Genomic DNA, 20,861 nt, shown 5'->3' on the forward strand with positions numbered 1-20,861 from the left:
GATATTATAGCTGGAGAAATATTTCAATATCCATAATGTGAAAAACACACAAAAGGTATGCATTGCAACTTTATATTTGGAACCAAATCAGTTTGTATGGTATCGATGACATTGCTCTCGTAAACAAATTGTCACTTGGGCATTTTTTATGGATGAAATGATAGCACATTATGAGGATACAAAAAGAAACAATTTTTTTAGCCAACTGATAAATCTCAAACAAAAGGGTTCAATGATGTAGCACATTGAGGACTTCCAAAAATTGAATATAAGGGTAAAATATATTCCAGAGGAGCATAGGATTGATGTGTTCATAGGGACTTTAAAGGATAACATCCAACATGAGGTTTGTCTTTGGGGACCTGATTCATTGGAGAAGGAATTCAAGTTGGAAAGAAAAATTATGGCAACAAGGAAGCCTACCACTCACAATTATAAAGATGGAAGTGTTGTTGCCCCTAGCCTTCAACAACCTACAAGGTTGACACCACAACAATTGGAAGAAAAAAGAGCAAAAGGGCTTTGTTACAGTTGTGATAGAAAACACACTAAAGGTCATAAGTGTGCTAAGAAGAAATTATTTTTACATAGATTGTGAAGAGGAGGAAGAAAAGGAACAAGAAATGTCAAAAGAAGAGGATATACACTAGGAGAAAACCCTAGAGAAAGAAGAAATGAATCTAACCATATCTTGTAATGCATTGGATGGAATTACCACTCATCAAACTATCAAGATAGAAGGACATATCAAGAAGAAAAAGATAATATTGTTGATTGATTTGGGAAATACCCATAATTTTATTCATTGTAAGATAGCCAAGGAATTGAATTAATTCCTATATCTAGCACAAGAGTGTCAAGTGATGGCTAGAAGTGGAGGAACCATAAATTTCTCTAGAAAGTACCATAATATCAAGCTATCCATGGGAGAATATGTATTGAATGGCCCATTGCTTTCCATTCCAATGGGTGGTGTTGATGTTGTACTAGTAGTCCAATGGCTACAATCCTTGGGTACAATAGATTTTAATTTTCAAGAACTGTTCATGAAATTTTATTCAGAAGGAAAGGAAGTTGAAGTAAGGGGTATTGCAGGGAAACCAGGAAATGTAATCAGCTCTAACAGAATGACAAATCTTCTAAAGAAAGAACAATGAGGAATAATTGCACAATTATGTTCACTAGAGGTTCCCACATCGAAATCATCTATTTCTCAAGATCTCCAAAAAGTTTTAGACAATCGTTCCAAGGTATTTGAGACTCCCAAAGGCCTCCCACCTATTCGTTATCATGATCATGCTATTCATTTGATTCCAAGAAGTGTTCATCCAAACATAAGGCCTTACAAATATCCCTATGCCCAAAAGAGTGAAATTGAACATATGGTTGCAGAAATGCTAGAGGCTAGTATAATTCAACCTAGTCAAAGTTCTTTCTCTGCTCCAGTGGTATTGGTTCACAAGAAGGATGGATCATGGCACATGTCTCCATATTATAGGGAGCTCAACAAGCTCACTATTAAATATAAATTTCCCATTCTTTTCATTGATAAATTATTGGATGAATTGCATGGATCAATTTACTTCACCAAGTTGGATCTTCGTTTAGGATATCATCAAATCAGAATGAAGACTGAAGACATTCCGAAAACAAAATTTAGAACTCATGAGGGTCATTATGAATTTTTGGTCATGCCTTTTGGCCTTACCAATGCACCTTCTACATTTCAAGGTTTGATGATTCCATTTTCAAACCCTTCCTTAGAAAATTTGTGTTAGTATTTTTTGATGATATACTAATCTACAACAAGTCTTGGAAGGATCATGCTCAACATGTTGACAGGGTGCTCAAACTATTGGAGGAGAAACAATTATATGAAAAAAGCTCCAAATGTTTCTTTGGAGTACAAGAGGTGGAATATCTGGGTCATATTATATTATAACATGTTCCTGCAACTATTCCACCTCTTAGGTACCTATAATACTAGTGATTCCCCCATTACTATTGCCATTGTAGCCCTTATTATTATTGTTGTGCCCCTATTGTCTCCATATTGTTATTATTATGCCCCATAAAATCCCACTATTGTTATTTTTGTGCCCTTATATTATTATTGTTATGTCGGCTTTCGTTATATTGTGACCCCTTAGACTTCTATATATAGAAAGGAGGTTTTTTCATTTGTATCATCCGAGAATTGTTCATTTATGTAATGTAAAGGAGGTTGCCCCCTCGAAGAAGTTGATTTATAAGTTGTTGATCTATCTTTTCTATCTTTTTGTGAGTTGGTTTCATAACAACACCTATGCGTGTAGAGGAATGTTAATCTTTGTACGTATGGGCATGACACGAAACTCCACACCAAAATATCCATCCTCTATGACATTATCCATTGGATTATGATCATACCATACTTCAGTTGCCTCTGTAACACTTCTGAGGGTTGTATACTCCAGAGCACACTGGATAGTCTTGGTTTTCTCTTTAGATGTGGCAATCTCAGGCAACACATACATTATTAGAGAGGGTGTTTTTATGTTCTTGGCAATGTTGATAAGCTCCTTGAGACAAGTAACATTGAGGGGTAACATTCTTGGCACTAACACTAGCATAGTGGAAAGTGTTCAAGGTCATCTAGGTGGCTAGTTCACCAATGGACTAAGTTGTGACACAACCAATCATCTCACCTAGATTTACCATGGCTTGAAGGAATCAACATTTGCTCTCCCCCACTACCCATTCAAGTGCCTCCTTTGTGAGATGGTGTTCCTTCAACACTCGTTTACTAGCCAATGTGCTGCGAAGCAAGATATTGAAGAAGAGGGTGGCATTCTTCTTAGCCTCAATGTTGATTTGGTCATCACCAAGGATAACCATGAGTTTCTCCTGAAGCTTATTCAATGTTTATAAGACCTCCACAGGGTGTAAGTTTGAAGGTTTTCTCATGTCAATTTTGAATAATTTTTGGGCATTCAAAGTAAAGGATTTTGTATGTTCCTCAGTGGACCTAGATTTGTCCATGATAGTTATCAGATGAAAAAAAAATTCTAGTTGAAGATCCACGCATCCATTGAAGAAAATACGTGATAATTTTGAGTACATACCTAAAAATTAGCCCTTTGAGATACATATAAGGTACTTCCCTACAAGAGACAACTACACTCATGCCTTTTGTTTGAAACAATGTGACAACCTTGTAAAGTGTGCCTATAAAATAATTCCTCAACCCCCAAAAACCACAATTGATTTAATTGATTGTTAAATATATTGTCCTTTAGTGCACAGTATACTTTAGGACACATTTAGTACAGACATCTTTGAGCATAAGGAAGAATCGAGTTAATGAGTTATAAAATATTGCCTCATGAACCACCACCTTTAAAAGTGAAGGGATTCCTATTCCACGTATAAAAGTTATAAGTTTATTCTAAACTCCATATTTTTCCTTGGTGTTATGGTGCTTACCCCCAGCATCTGTGCATAAGAAATGAAATCCATTACATTGTTCAAATTGTATACTGAGGTCCACATCACCATACTAGCAAACAATGCCTAATTTTGGATTGAGTGAGGCCCATTTATCTTGCATAGTTGGAAGAACTGAATTTCATGTGTCATGTAAATAGTCTTTCCATCATGAAATTTCCTTGCAGTTCACCCACTAAGACTCGATATCCTTAGGCCACAAGCATTTTTCCTCTTGCTTTAGCTTTTATTCTTTCAAATCTTTCTTTTCCTTTGCACTCATTTATTTCTTCTTCTCTTTTTCTTGAGATGCCAATCATATTTTGGTGTAAAATTGCAGAGTTCAAACTTTTGACTAACATGCTCTGGCCTAAGAATTTTCTTCCAATCATGCCAAAAGTTCTCTATGAATTTTGGCTTTCTTGCATAGTCAGTGTTTTTCATGATAAAAAACATAGAGGAAATTTCCTCTTCTTCAGGAGTTAGATCAACTAGTTTTCCATTATAAAGAAGCTTGACTACATGAGGCTTGTAAGGAAGAGGGAAAATCACTCCCTTATGCTACAAAGTTGTCCACTTCTGACCTTCTCTAGGTCCAGGAGGAAATTCCCCCGCTTTCAACTTTTTTGCACTGATTGTTATGCTCTTAACGGGTAGCACCTTCTTCTTGAAAGCCTTTGGATTTGATATAGAAGGTGATGGCTTTGCTAAAGAAGGTGATGGATTTACTAAACAAGGTGATGGATTTGGAAATTTAGTTTTCTGCAAGTACTATGTAATTCGAATATCATTCTCATCCTTGGAGTCAACACCATGCATAGGGGAACCTTTACTAGGTTGTTTTGTCGACTGTTTTACTTGAAACCTCATGTGTAAGGTAACATCATCATTTGAATCATTCTCAGACTTCACAGACTATGTTTGCATAGATTCCTTAGGTTGAATAAATTTTCTAGTAGGCAGAAAATTGTAACTTTTTTTTAAATCTTATAGGTTTTAACCATGTACAAAAATTACCTGCATACGAATTCTAAAACACAAAAAATAAACAATGCGAGAGCATAACACATAAAAGACATATACACAAAGATTTTCCCCTGGATCCCAAAATCGAGACTACTAGCTTGATTTTTCATTATGTTCCTTTCAATGTTACAATACATATTTATACATGTTGAAGCATCCAATACCATGGACCAAAAACCATCACGTCCAAAACCATGGACCGAAAACCATCGCGTCCAAACCATGTGCGAAAAATCATGCACAAAACCATATGTAGGTCCACCAAACGTAATATAGGGTCCAAAAATAAAATTTTCTGGGGCGCTGCCCTGGACCCCATAGAGTGGGGTTACCTGCACCCCTCAAACCCCCTGTGACCCACCCCCCTCGCCTATGCAATCGGCACAACGAAGGGGGGGCTCTACCCCCCTTCTAACCCCCCTGGTTAACTATGTGGGCTAGTCATGGAAAGAATATAACACAACCCAACAAATCTTTGGCCAAGAAGCAACAAAACTTATATATTGTCGGCTTTAATGTAAAACTACACAAAAGGTATTTATAATTATATATATATATGTGTGTGTGTGTGTGTGTGTACAAGGATGTTGAATGTTACAATGAGGCCATGATTATATACCTAAGCATGTGTCCTTTCATGACAGGGCATGTCTTTTAGACATGCCTTTTCACTTAACTTAATGACCACTTAGCATAAGTATTATTTCGATTATTTAATATTTACATTATTTATTTTTATTTTATATAATTTATATCCATAACAATATTTAAAAAATATTGAAGCCACTTTGCAAAGACGTCTAGAGATGGTATGGATCTAAGCATTGATATTTAGTTATTAGAATATGAGGTGTAAGAGCATTTTTGAAGATCTTTAGTTTCAATTCACTAACAACTTACAAGCTAATGGCTTTGTCACTGTAATTTATTTGTTATTAGATTAGATATGAATTGAGTTTGGGTTTTTTCTTTTTATTTTTTTTCTCCTACATATGTGCTTGATGCCAATTTGAATGAGGCTATAGTAACCTATTATATCACGTGTTAACTATAAGGAGAATAGTATTTCCAATCTCTTAATTGTGAAATGGATATTAGGATTTTTAAGAATTTTTTGTGATTATATGAGTTGCTTGTGGGTTGGAATAGTTTGTTATTGGACATTTCAATATATTCTTGCATATTTTTGGTTCCTTCTACTATTAGATACATATAAATAGTTTATACTTCCAAGATAACGGCCTAACTAAAGTGTTAGAAAACTTACTGTTGATGACAAAGACGAGAGTACATTACAATGTTACCCTGTAGACGCTAGGAAAATTTACACTTATATATTGCATATACATATGACTTGGGGTTTTTATTGTATGGCATGCTTGACTCATAATCATTGCAACACACTATACATAAGCATAACTTTATTGATTGATTGTTTATACTTGTTGAAGCTTTCCTTCCAGATTGAGATGCATAATCGTATGATTTAGGGTGATACATGCAGTGCATGCTTAACTCATGAGCATGGAAACACAATTTACATGAGCATGACTTTATGGATTGATTGATTAGACTTGTTCAAGTTGGCCTTGCTTGCAACCATTTTGACTCTCTCAATTATGGATGAGTAAGAATCATTGAAATGGAAAAGAAGAGCTAGCCTCTGAATTGTTTTGCTAGAAACTATTTTGAATCCTAGGATTTTTTATGTCTAAATGGAATATGTGATGGCTATTCCATCTTCCAAGTTCATTATACTTGACCGAGAGCCTGACATGGACATAATTTAATTTTATGGTAGAGAGGTAAGACTTCAAGCTACTTGAAATATAGGGGTCTCATATAGCTCTGGAAAGGTAACATTTTGTTCTATGTACAATATATCTGCCAATTGTTTGTAGAATGGAAATCGATTCACATACCTTATGGGAATTTTCATGGTGTGCATGCCTTGTTGGACGTTGCATGATGTCCATGCAAAGTTATACATTCCTTGGGATATTTCGCGGTGAAAATGCATAGTACTCTTAGTTGGGTTCACTATAGTGTTTCTAGTCTTTTGTGTTGTTTTCAGCGACGTCCTTCCTTACTTAGAGGTTTTAAATTTTAATAGTTGTGCATAAGGGAGACCTTGCCAAGGTGAAATGTGTTGTGTGCATGATCGACAACAATAATGTTGTGGCTGAAGTCTTTTATCGAATTGACCACAAGTCTGATTTTGGTTCCATTATGTTAGATATGATTTACATTCTCTAGTTGCCAGGTTTACGTACCATATATAGATATATTGATACACAAAAAGGCATCATGAATTTATAATTCCTATACTACCAACAATGTGCAAGCATAAATAAGGTAAGAAATGGTAATTGATACAAGGATTTTGGGTCATATTACTATTTGAGCATGTAAATATCAATATTTAGTCCCCTGCATGATAATTATAATGCTAATTTTTTAGCTTTGGCAATGCCACATTAATGGAGGCGTTAAGTTGGACATGCCATCCTCAAGTCATTCATGTTTTTTTCCCTTTTTGTTTATGTTTCTAAATTCATGGAGGCTTAAGGTCTCTGTAAGACTAGCATTCCATTCTCAGTTAAAAAGTTAGTTGTTATAGCTTCATTTCATAAGGATTTTGAGTATCTAAAGGCCAACTAACTCAAATTTCTACAACTACATCTTTCTTTTCTCACACTGAGGACACCATCAAATCAAGTTATTTCTACAACTTTGCAACAATGCCTTCCAGATTACTCTTTTCAGAAACCCACAAGCAACAAACTTCTTAAATTTTCTTGACCAAATCCTTAATACTTCCCTTGGATTTGTTTAACTCAAATTGCATATCAGTATTTTCTGTTCTAAGTCACTTGAGCCAAAGGTGGTCATTTACGGAGGCCTTGGAAACATTTCCCTTGCAACCAGGGTTTGTATGCTTGGACTTGATATCTTTGTTGTTGTGTAAAGGTTTGAGTCATGGTTTCAATGAATTGATCTATTGCATCTTAGCTTTGTTCATCTATCAAGTAATTGATCCCTACGTATATTCATGATCGTTATGATGACAAGTAGTTGACAACTATGTGACTGTTTGCAACGATTTTCAACCAAGAAAATGTAAGCATGAATCTTGCCATTTTTACTATTCATGAAAAAATATGACAATAAAAGAAATGGACCCTACGATGTTAGTCTTTGACAGGTACTTTGAAAAAAATATATTTATTGGATTTGTTCTTACAAGTGACAACATTGTTCGAATGGTATTTCTATGGATTGTCACTAAAATCCATTTTTTTAAATTTGTATTTCTCTTTAAGGTTGTGGAAGAGATAAAATACTCAATTCTCTTTTTTACAAAGTTCCACCATGTTTCCAAGATGTGGGGATGGGGGATCGGGGATATGTAAGAGTGGCCTATGCAAACGATCTCCACCAATTTTTAGGAAACATGGGGTGATGTCGGGGTATTTAACAGAAGCGACCCTGACATACGAAAAATACTAAAAACTTATAGATATAAAATATATGATATATCATTGAAATTTTATAATTTAACTATCTTTATCATTATATAATTATTAATATAACACTTACATCATGAATGATAAATCTATGACTCATATAACTGAAACAAATTTAAAACGAAAAGCATGATCATACATCATACATGTAAGTTTGTAACTGTAAAGTGTAACAATGTACAATGAAAATAAATGTTTAAAGTTTTAAACCATATTGAAGTTTCAACTATGAATACTGAATATTTAAATAAAAGTCAAGTCTGATCAGTGATACATCAAGAGTGAAATTTTTATAGAGTCAAGTGTAATATATCATATATCAAGATTCAAAATAAATTGAAGTCTACAACTGAAGCATGAAGCAAAAAATAAAATAAGTTAATAACATATGAACATATCAAATGACAAATGAGCATAATTTCTCAAGGTAATGCCCTACTAGTCAAAGCATCCAGTTGTTGCATGAATAAATTAGGATCAACCATGTCACAATCTGAATCAGAATCACTTGCATTCTCAAACATGCTAAGTGTCACACCAACCAACCCCATCTCTGTCTCAACAAGTCCCTCCTCCATATCTACTTGTGCATCATCCTCTTAATCAACATCCCATAACGTGTTGTTGCTCCCTTCAAATACTCAAGTGTCTTCCTATGCTCAAGACATAGGGCACTATGCACAACAACTAACTTCTCAGCTCTTCTAAAGGTAAGAGTTTTCCTTTTATAGAGTGGATGAAGCTATATGTGGACCAATTCCTCTCTGTTGCATAGGAACTAGCAATCTGAGACCACAAATGCATAGCTAGATGTTTGAGCTCTAGAACACCATCCCCATGCATTCTCCACCAACCAATCGGGTCATCTTGGACTAGATCTATGTGATCTACCCAAGCACCACGTGTGTTTAAGGGGCCACTAAGAGATGCAAACTGAACAAACTGTCTTCGAAGTTTCCCCCCTCCTCCTCACTATACATCTTTGCAATTTCATATAGGAAGCCATTCTTTACCTCATGATCATCAATAGGAGGCATTCTCCCAAGCCTTTAAACATACCATTTTGGGTTTAATGCATATGTTTCCATGTGCAAATGTGTGTTAATGTGATCCAACCTATGATGAATTATGGGTCGAATCTGGGATGTATAGAACTCTAATGAGGGATCCCTCTGCTAAATGGATGCCTTCACATGACCCAACATGCTACCAATGGTCTCATAGATTTCCCCAAAACTAGAAGCATCTAAATCAGTGTAACGAATGACCTCCACAATAGGGACTAAGAATGACACTAAATAAGAAAAATATTCCCACCAATCATTATCCAACACCTGAAGCATGACATTCTTCCCCAAGTATGTCTTTTATTCATACCACCTTCCCCACTCTGGACTCACAACCAAGGATTGTAATGGTTCTTATACCTCTAGCATCCTCTTTAATAAGAGAAAATAGCTAGCATATCTAGTATCGGTGGGCTTGAAAAATTCCTTCCTCGTGTGATCCCTGAACATGGCTAAGGAGGTGTGGTGGCTGTTTTTAAACATCTGCACATCTCTAGTACTTGTCACCAAGTCTGATATCCAATGAATTTTTCCAATGTCCTTCAGTGCATTATTGAGTGCATGCACACAACAAGGAGTCTGAAAAATATGTTGATGCCTACTTTGAATAAATAACCCCGCTAAGCTACAAACTGTTGTTGCATCTATCACAAATTGCACCACACTATCAGATCAAACATCCTCTATAACTTCTCAAAGAAGTTCAAATTGGAAAGATTCATCCTTGTGCTTTCAGAAAAGTCAACAAATTTAAGAAAGAACGAATCTTCTGCAGATGTCACTATGATGTTGATTAGTAGGAGTTTCCAGATGCTAGCCCATCCATCCATTAATAGAGCAACCAAAAATCAACCATGTTTGTCTCATTCTCTCTTTTTGCATATTAATTTTGGACACTTTTCTATCTAAAATTGTTGTTCTTAGCTTATGTTCTCTGGGTGGTACATATGAAGGCACTTTTTTTGCAATTGCTTTGACCATTTCCTTGTAATATGGAGTACGAACAACATGGAAGGGAATTCCATTGGCAAAAAGAAATATGGAAATTGCATCATCTGTTTCATCTCGATCTAGAACATTGTACATCCCAAACACTATAGCACCCATTACACAAGAATGAGATGCACCAGTAGAACCCCTTGCCTTTTTTATGAAGAACTGGATGGAGGCATATTTATGCATGGATTAACATTTTTGCTACAAAATAGTCCTTTTCCACTCGCTGCCTTTTCTAGCCTCCAAAGTTGCTCTCTTTGAGCTGCATTCAGGTTCTTTGAGGGACACATATTAACCCCTTTACCTGTAGTAACCAAAATATGTTGCTTCACCCTAGAATAGCTACTAATAAAGTGATGCTCACAAATATTGTAGACTCAATCATGTGAGCCACCACCAACTTTTGGATTGTTTTTTGAAAGTTTGGTTACATAGATTAGAAGTGATTTTAGACGATTAAATGTCCCCTTTGAAAATTTTTCTAGATCTCTTGGTTGGCCTTCAAAATCTACACCATGTAAAGGCCTATTTTAATTTCTTTCCCTCATGTGACTACTTTCAATTTCTTCTTGTGCATCATGTGACTCACTACCACTTTAGTTGTCATCACTATTCCCACTGTTCCCAAAATAACTCTGACTCATAGTTGTAACTTGTAAATTGTAGGATGCAACAAGGGTTTTCAATTTGAATTGACTTAAAAATTATAAATACTAAATTTTAATAAAACTTTGATGCAAAATTACACAGTGATTCCTAGTGATTACTAGAACTACATGAGTAACTAAAACAATGCAGGAGCATTCAGCTCAACATTATCATTGTATTTTAGTAGACATAGGGTGTCTTGTGTTTCAAGGAAGTTGGTTTCCTAAGTATTTAATTAATGTAATTATTTAATGTTCTTGAGTGATTTTAATGAGAATATGAATTAATTGAATATTGTGAGGCATAATTGTAAATGTTCTCGAATGTAGGAGAATATGAGAGATTTAGGATAGTTGAGTGATGAGAGGATTGATAATTGATTGTAAATATTAAATTAAGAGTCAGTTCATGGTTTTGTGGGTTTGAGAGAATCCTTCGGAATGAGGAAGACATTTAGGAATTTTGTTGAAGAGTTTATGGATTTGAACCAGAAATTGGTTTTAGAATCCCTTTGTAGAAATGTAAGCCTAAAAGGCATGATCAAAAAAGAGAGAGGTTAGATAGAGAGAGTTAGATATTTAGTTGTGTTTGTAAGCCTACAGGCAAATGATGATAAGAGGCCATTAATTAAAAGATTAGGCTGAGGAGATACCAAGAGTCTCATTATGTAATTATTTGTTGATATATATATGCACAAAGATTCAAATTCCAATTTATATAAGTGTGTTATCGAATATTGAATGATGAATGAATGAATTAGCATATTCTGTGTAACAGAGAGTTGTAGGCAAAGTTTGGCGATTACACAGAGAAATACATGAAGAGGAGGATCATAATGGATCGTTGAATCCATTAGAAAGATCAAAGCCAAAGCTCAGGAGGAAGTGCACAGTGAAACAGCCAAGGGATTAGAACCTTGAAGAAACCCGGAACCATAGAAACATTGAAGAAATAGTGTAAAACATAAGCAAAGAGAAGAGCGGGAAGGTGAAGAGTTGTTGCACCGCAACCATTGGATCTTGGAGATCAGTGGACGAGATTGAAGGAGATAAGCAGCCAGGATTAAATCGCACAACATAAAGTCAAAGAAGTGAATGACAGAGAACAATGCAAGAGTTAACAGATGAGGAATCTGGAGAGCCGTCGTAGCCATCGATGGTATAACATCTATGGTCATCAGGCGTTAAATAGATTGGGAGTTAACCAAAGAAGGAAAGTGGGTTTACAAGCGAAAGTGGATTTCGGGCGGCCTAAAAATCATAAGTGGTATTGAAGGGTGAGCACCCGGTTCCATTAACCATTCGACACATAACAACCAAGGAGAAAGAGGAAACTGCTTTATCGAGTGGGTAATTCTCGTACTAGTTGTTCGGCCGATATTGTTGTGAAGCGTTGGATCGAATGATGTGAATATCTATGGTGCAGGATCAATGATTGGTTTCGTTGATCAGATGTAACATCAACCATTGGATTAAACAATGAAATCAATGGTGGAGAATTGATCCGATAAAGGTAACATTGGTAACTGTGCAAAGGCGGAGGATTGGCAGAAAAGGTATGATTTATTTGGTTTTATGTGTCATCTATTATAAAGGGTTTATAATTGATTAAAGTGCTAATAAAGGGTTTTACGGTTAATTCCAATTATGAACCAAAGGTATAAAGTGGAGGTTGGATATATGTGCAGCCATAGGAATTAATAAAGGTTTATGAGGATGTATTGACTCCTGATAGAAATGATTGGAAGGGCTAGACTATGTGGTTAATAAATAAATCATTCCACATGAATTTTAATTAAGGGGGCCTTAACCCATTGTTCAGTTATAATGAATCTTTGACCGAATGATCATATAAATTCCTGGGCAGAAAATGGTTTATGCATAGGTCTATATGCATACTGTGGGTAAAGCAGGGGTAATCCTGTGTCATTTGGTATCAGAGCAGAACAAAGAAATAATGTGTGAAATTTTCTTTGAAAGAATTTAGAACAGAGACATGTGGAAAGATGTGTATGCAAGCAAGAGAGATCAGATTTTAATCTGACAGTTAAGCGACCAGGGTAAGCTGAGAGATTGGTAAGAGGAATACTAATCTTGATGTTCCTGCATTTTGATATAACGTTCATATTTTGTGGAAAGTAGAGCAAGTGATTTATGGCCAATGAATCTGTATAATAGGAATTGTGAAATGTTTGAAATTGAAATTGGAGAAGAATAGTTAAGTTCTTAGAGGCAAGTGAGTAATGAGATTGCAGGAACATAAAGAATCCATAGCAATGTTTTGAAGAATGGAGATTCACTCGAATGTGAAGAGTGAATGGAGACTGCTTGTGAAATCATGTAGGTATTGTTTTATTTAACTTTGATTTGAGTTTTGCTAGATAAAGAAATAGATTGAAGATTGATAGTTGCAGCTAATGAAGTATCTTAGCAAAAGAAGATCAAGTCTTAAGAAGCAGTAATGAAAGAAACTCATAAGGATTTCTGAGTGGAAGAAAACTCAGCAATGGAGAAATTGTTGCCGATAGTTAAGCTTTGCCAAGATAAAGCCGAAAGATTGGAAGAAGGAATCAGATCCTACATCTGATTGACATTAGTTGAATATTGAGAATTTGTGCAGTGGAAGCATAAAGATATACTGAAACAGATTTGCAGAAATGGTGAGATCCTGAAGGTAGGTGAAGGTATGCAAATTTTTCTAATGATTAGAAAATATTGAATGAATGATTAGAGAAGGATTACAATAGTTAAACTATAATAGGGACTTTGTAAGTTCTTGAAGTAATAGAGTTTGAAGATACATCTGAAGGCCAGTGGAAAGGATAGTCCATTCAAAAGTGCAGGTGAATGGGAGGACAAGATCAGACAGAGATCTTGAAGGTAACATGATATGGTTTTATTTTAATTGGATTTGAAGATTGGAAAGTTGTAGTCTTTGCATTGATGCAAAAGTATTATTGCAACTCCCAAAGGCAATTCCACAAAGGATGTGGGTAGAATTGCTAAGAGATAAAGGAAGCTCGTAAGAGTTTCTAAGTGAAAGCAGAAATGTGGCAGAACCTTGAGGAATTCCAACAGATATTGGATAAAGAGGGCAGTTGTGTTCTTGGAAATTACCGATGAGTTGAAGCCTAGAAGGAGCAAAGATAATTGCTCAAAGCAGGTTCTAGAGAGAGAGAACCAATTGCTTGCCAAAAGACCAAGTACAAAGGAGAGCTTGGTGAGGTAGGTGGCAGTAGGGCAAACTTGATATTGTAGAGGCTTTAGTGCAACTCATAGTGAGTGAGTGAGGAACTCATAGAGATGGAGAGGATGATGACTAGTGACAATCATAACAGAGGTTCTAAAAGAAACCACAGCCAAGGATAGAAGAAAAGAGATGCCAAGGAAAATGGCATACAAAGACAGTTAAGTAAAGAAGAATATGAGAGGGAGAAGGCTGAGATAGCAGTTCAGCTTAAAGTATTAATGGAAATGTTGCAGAGAAATGAGCTCAAATAGAAATATGGTTATGTCATGAGAAAGAGAGTGAAGTGGCAGAGGCTACAAGAGAAGAGGGAACAACAGGTGAATATGTAGTTAATAAAGGAGTTAAGGGAATTTGAACAGATTATAGATTTCAAATTGAAGACAGAGAAGCTCGAAAGAGTTGAGCTACAGCAAAAGGAATATGCTAAAGAAGATGTTGAAGTTTCAATATGTGAACCAAAACGTGGACCATTAATTTTTGAATGTGATGAAGAGTCAAAGGAGTTGGATCATATGAATGATTCAAAGTAGCCAGAAGACTTGATGACTGAAGCATCAAGTGAGACCAAAAGGTCTTGTATTTTTAAAATTAATGATTTGTGTATGATTGTAGGTTTGGAAGAAGATAGGCAGTCTTTCAAAGCTATCAAAAACATGAAAGAATACCTTCCAGAAGATGAAAGTTTTGGAGCAGAATATGACAAAGAGACTGGAAATGAATCAATTTGCTAAGTGGACAAGTGCTAAAAGACATCATTGAAATAAATGATGAGAAGGAGAGACCATTTGACAATCCCAAGATTTCTTTGAGTTTGAATCAGCATACTGATATGCTGACAGAAGAAGAGAGATCAGAGCAACATACTGAAGTGTTGCCAAAGGAAGAAGAGGTACAGAAGCCTTATATTTTTTATTATGATGATTGTCTTATAATTGAAGATTTTGTTGCAAAAACTGGAACATATTTGGCACAGGAGGATAGCCAAATGAAAGAAGAAGAGGAAGGACATCTACTGAAGGATGTTAAGAAAGATTTAGCAGAGGAAGAAGGACCATGTGATGATGGGTCAATAACAAATGAAGAAATAGGAGATTGTGTAAAATTTCCAAAGTTTACTCCAAGTAAAATCATTGAGTTATATAGAGAGTTAGACTTTCAAAGGAGAAAGTTAGAAGAGCAGAGGATAAATGTTCAGGATAAATTGTTGAAGAAGGATGACAAAGAAGTTGTCATAAATAATAATCAAGAAGAAGTTGACAAGTGCAGGAAACAGAAGCAGGAAATTGTTCTGAAAGACAATATAGCAGCAGCAACAGAAAAGGTGCAAAATAACAGTAAAGAAGAGGGTAAGGATGAAAAGGAAGCGATCAGGATAAGTGAAGAATAAGAAAAAAGGAGAGTTCATCAATCAAGAGATGGAAACAGTTAGCAAATTGAGGATATACTGGACAGAGAAATTGAACTGATAAGAAGGTTAATGATGAAAGTGTCTCAGAAGAAGACAACAACAAGAAAGGAAAGGAGTAACAACAAGAGGAAGACAGTAGCAAACTATGAAAGCAGGGAAAGTGGAGCATTACAACATAAGGTATGGAGACCTGGAGAACAGCAGCAGACAACAACAGTGATAGAACAATGGACAAACAAAGACAAGTTACAAAATAAAGTCTAGGATCCAGGAGGAATCAATTATCCAAACTTATGACCAGGAGGTCATAATTTTTCTTACTTGGGGATTCTGATGTAGGAGCATTCAACTCAACATTATCATTGTATTTTAGTAGACATAGGGGGTCTTGTGTTTCAAGGAAGTTGGTTTCCTAAGTATTGAATTAATGTAATTATTTAATGTTTTGAGTGATTTTAATGAGAATAGGAATTAATTGAATATTGTGAGGCATAATTGTAAATGTTCTCGAATGTAGGACACTATGATAGATTTAAGATAGTTGAGTGATGAGAGGATTGAGAATTGAATGTAAATATTAAATTAGGAGTTAGTTCATGATTTTGTGGATTTGAGAGAATCCTTAGGAATGAGGAAGAGATTTAGGAATTTTGTTGAGGAGTTTATGGATCTGAGCAAGAAATTGGTTTTAGAATCCCTCTGTGTAAATGTAAGCCTAAAAGGCATGATCAAAAAAGAGAGAGGTTAGATAGAGAGAGTTAGAAATTTAGTTGTGTTTGTAAGCCTACGGGTAAATGATGATCAGAGGCCATTAATTAGAAGATTAGGCCGAGGAGAGACCAAGAGTCTCATTATGTAATTGTTTGTTGATATATATATGCACAGAGATTCAAATTCCAATTTATATAAGTGTGTTATCAAATATTGAATGATGAATGAATGAATTAGCATATTCTATGTAACAGAGAGTTGCAGGCGAAGTTCGATGATTACACAGAGAAATACATGAAGAGGAGGATCATAATGGATCATTGAATCCATTAGAAAGATCAAAGCCAAAGCTCAGGAGGAAGTGCGCAATGAAACAGCCAAGGGATCAGAACCTTGAAGAAACCCGAAACCATAGAAACACTGAAGAAATAATGTAAAACATAAGCAAAGAGAAGAGAGGGAAGGTGAAGAGTTGTTGCACTGCAACCATTAGATCTTGGAGATCAACGGATGGGATTGAAGGAGATAAGCGGCCATGATTAAATCGCACAGTGTAAAGACAAAGAAGTGAACGACAGAGATCAATGCAAGAGTTAATGGATGAGGAATCCAGAAAGCCATAGCAGTCGTCGATGGTATAACATCTACGATCATCAGGCTTTAAATAGATCGGGATTTAACCAAAGAAGGAAAGCGGGTTTACAAGCGAAAGCAGATTTTGAGCGGCCTCAAAACCGTAAGTGGTATTAAAGGGTGAGCACCTGATTCCATTAACCATTCGATACATAGCAGCCAAGGAGAAAGAGGAAACTGCTTTATCGGGTGAGTAATCCTCATACTAGTTATCCGGTCGATATTGTTGTGAAGCATTGGATCGAATGAGGTGAAGATCTACGACGCATGATCAACGATTGGTTTCGTTGATCGGATGTAACGTCAACCGTTGGATTAAACAATGAAATCAATGGTGGAGAATTGATCCGATAAAGGTAACATCGGTAACTGTGCAAAGGCCGAGGATTGGTGGAAAAGGTATGATTTATGTGGTTTTATGTGTTATCTATTATAAAGGGTTTATAATGAATTAAAGCGCTGATAGAGAGTTTTACGGTTAAGTCCAATTATGAACCAAAGGTATAAAGTGGAGGTTGGATATATGTGCGACCATATGAATTAATAAAGGTTTATGAGGATGTATTAAGTCCCAATAGAAAGGATTGGAAGGGCTAGACTATGTGGTTAATAAATAAATCATTCCACATGAATTCTAATTAAAGGGGCCTTAACCCATTGTTTAGTTATAATTTATCTTTGACCTGATGGTCATATAAATTCCTGGGCAGAAAATGGTTTATGCATAGTCTATATGCATATTATGGGTAAAGCGGGGGTTCCTGCATCATAAAACTAAAGAAAATAAATGAAAATTTGAGAGAATGTGGAAGAGAAGCAACAACGGTGGCTTCCACAACTTCAACGAGGGCGATGACGATTTCTTGCAGTGGTTCGACGACTTCCACGACTCTCAAGACTTAATGAAAATTTTAACAATCCACCACTTCATAACAATGAAACCTTTCCGTGCTTCATAACAATTAAAATTTTAATGTTTTATTAAAAAAATTGAGATTTTCTCTAAGGAAACGACCCCTTTTGCCTGGGAAACCACCCCAAATTTGAGGAAACATCCCCCTTCAAAGTTTCAATGAATACCATGTTTTTGGAGCATGGGGAATCAACCCCCAGATGACCCTAAGTCCTTGGAGCATGAGGGAATGAAGAATCACAATTCCCAGGTAAGGGGGCTCAACCCCATGGAACACTACATTCCCCTATAATCGGGGTTTGTGTGGTTGGACTTCGTATGTTTGTTGTTTTGTAAAGGTATGAGTCATTGTATCAACGACTTGATCTATTGCATCTCATCTTTGTCATTTATCAAGTAGTTGATCCCTCCCTATATTCATGATCATTATGATGGTAGTTAGTTAAAAACTATTGTAATGATTGCAGTGATTTTCAAGAAGGAAAATGTAAGCATGAATCTTGCCATTATTACCATTCATGAAAAAAATATGGTAACGAAAGAAATGGACCCTGAGATGTTAGTATTTTATAGGTACTTTGAAAGAAAAAAAAATCAGTTCTTGGATTTTTTTCTTACAAGTAACAACACTATTCGAATGGTAGTTATATTTATTGTCCTTGAAATCCCTTTTTTTTGTTAATTTGTATTTCTCCTTAAGGATGTGGAAGAAATAAAATATTCCATTCTCTTTTTTATCTTATAAAAAACATTTGCATTTTTAAAACAACATGAGAGGCTTCATTTTCTGGTTTCTTTGCTTATTTTCTTTAGCAGGATGTTGCTTCCTCATGCTACTCAATGCTTATGAAGCTTATGTAGAGGTTGATGAAAAATTCATTTAAATCAGGATTTGACTTGCCAAGTGTTTTGTTGTTCTACTAAGAGAGTTATCCAACTACATTGTCTTGCAGCAGTGATTGAATTATTGCAGTTGTATCAGTCAGTGAAGTGGGAATTTTGTTTGTTGCATAGATGCATATTCTAAATGCTCCATTGCATGCTTGTAGCTATGGTACCATGATGTTTAGATCTTATTCACACCCCTAGCAAAGTGTTACATGTTCTAGTGATTCTGACTATTTTTCTTCAAAGCACACACTTGTTTCTCAAACTTAAATCTTCATTATAAATTTTGAGGTTTTTTGGTTTGTTTTCTATCCATTTTGTAGGCACATGTTGAAAATAACTAATAATGAGGAGTTCCATGAACAACAGAAGCCACTTTCATTGCAAGATGTCAAGGAGATAGTTAACATTTTGAAAGAGGCATTCTGGCCACTGCTATGGGTGATCCCCTCTAGGTTTCCTAAACATCTTGAGAAGTTTGTTCAATATATATCAACTCAAAAAGGATTTTAGTTACAAGGAGAGAGATATGCATGTTAGCAGTTGAACTCTTGGCATAGTTGCAGGGTTGGAATTGTAGGAAAGAATTTACATCATTAGATGAATTTCATGCTCGTGATGTAGTTGAGGGAATATTCTTCTACAATAAGGCTAGAAATAAAAATCCAATTGCTCATGACCTACTGAAATGAGCACCATTGTTTGTGCCATTTACAAAAAGGGTTCAGATTTATACTCCACTGTTAGCCTCAACTAGAGAAAAAAACAGAAGCTCTCACATAGAGTCTTTTGAGTGATACCAAAGTAGGATAAGGTGAGACCGAGTTGTTGAGGATGCATTCATGGAATTAAATGGATTGACAAGAGACCAACTTAGGGGAATAATTCACGTAACATTTGTGAATGAATTTGGAGTTGAAGAGGCTAGAATTGATGGGGGTGGTATTTCAAATATTTTATGGAGAACATACCAAAAACAACATTTGATATATAGTATGGGATTTTCAAGGAAATTGTTGATCATTTTCTCTATTCAAATCCTACATCTGCCAAAATATATTCTGAACATCTCCAATATTTTGAGTTTCTTGGAAAAATCCTTGGAAAGGCTATGTTTGATGGGATTTTAGTTGACATCCCATTTGTCACATTCTTTCTGAGCTAGCTAAAAGAAAATGCATAACTATTTGCAAGATTTTCCTTCTTTGTGTCCTAAACTATACTATACCAGAATATTTTGTTCGTAGAGAAGTATGATGGTGATGTTTCCCAACTCGGGACCTATTTTGTAAATCAAATTAATGAGTATGGTGAACAAAAGGAGGAAATGTTGGTGATGTTTCCCAAGTGGCATCTATTTTGTAAGTCAAATTAATGAGTATGGTTAACAAAAGGAGGAAGAAATGCTACCTGGTGGAAATGATGTTATCAAATTTATTTATCTTTTGGCAAACAATTGTCTTAATGATCAAATAGATAATCGAAGGTATTCTTTTTTGCGATGATTTAGACAGTTGATACAATCTGATTGGGTAGACATGTTTAATGAACATGAGCTCCAACTTCTTATATCAGGCTCAACAAAGGAGGGTAAGGGTATGAATGTTAATGAGTTGCACTCAAATGTTCATTATTTTGGAGGTTATAGTGATGATCATCCTATAATACAGATGTTGTGGCAGGCTATTAAGGAATTCAATTTGGAGCAGCAATAATTTTTTTCAAATTCGTTACTAAGTGTTCTCAAGGACCATTACTTAGTTTCAGATACTTGGAACCTCCAATCTATATTTGAAGTGTTGCTCCTGAAGATGTCTCCGAAGAAGCTCTTGGCCACTTACCAACTTCATCAACATGTGTGAATCTTATAAAGCTCCTTCCCTATTTCCATACCTTCTTACCTGTATAAGATACATTCATCTTCTCTATGCATTTAGCAGCCGAGGCACAGTAACATCGAGGTCTTCCTCTTAGAGTGATAAATTCAGCATTCATTATTTGAGAGAACATATTAGTGTCTAGATTCTGTAATTTTTTCTACATTTAAAGGTTAATAAGAATATCGATGTCCTAAATTTCCATTAAGCCAAGCTTCATAAGAAATTATGCCACCGAAAAGTATTTTAATCCATGCACATTCGAAATTGAGAAGACTTAATTGCCATACTCGAATTTGTAGAAAATATAATCTCCAAGCTTTTTCTCTTGCACTAAAACCTCACTCTATTTGAATCCCCCAGAACAGAAACCCCACCTTCCCCGCCCCTTCTCTCTGTACTCATTTCATCACCCTTAGAATCTACAACTAAATTCTTTCTAAAATCCCGACA

The 20,861-nt window shown here is 35.5% G+C and overlaps 1 pseudogene; it reads left to right on the forward strand.

The window, feature by feature from the left end:
* Positions 1-20,440, forward strand: part of LOC149173362 (E3 ubiquitin-protein ligase UPL6 pseudogene) — a 50,464-nt pseudogene extending 30,024 nt beyond the window's left edge.
* The last annotated feature ends 421 nt before the right edge of the window (positions 20,441-20,861 follow it).

The sequence above is a fragment of the Pinus tabuliformis genome, chromosome 4_2 (assembly GCF_031772625.1).
Source record: "Pinus tabuliformis cultivar Carrire ecotype Pingquan chromosome 4_2, CPIR1, whole genome shotgun sequence".
Classification (NCBI taxonomy): Eukaryota; Viridiplantae; Streptophyta; class Pinopsida; order Pinales; family Pinaceae; genus Pinus; species Pinus tabuliformis.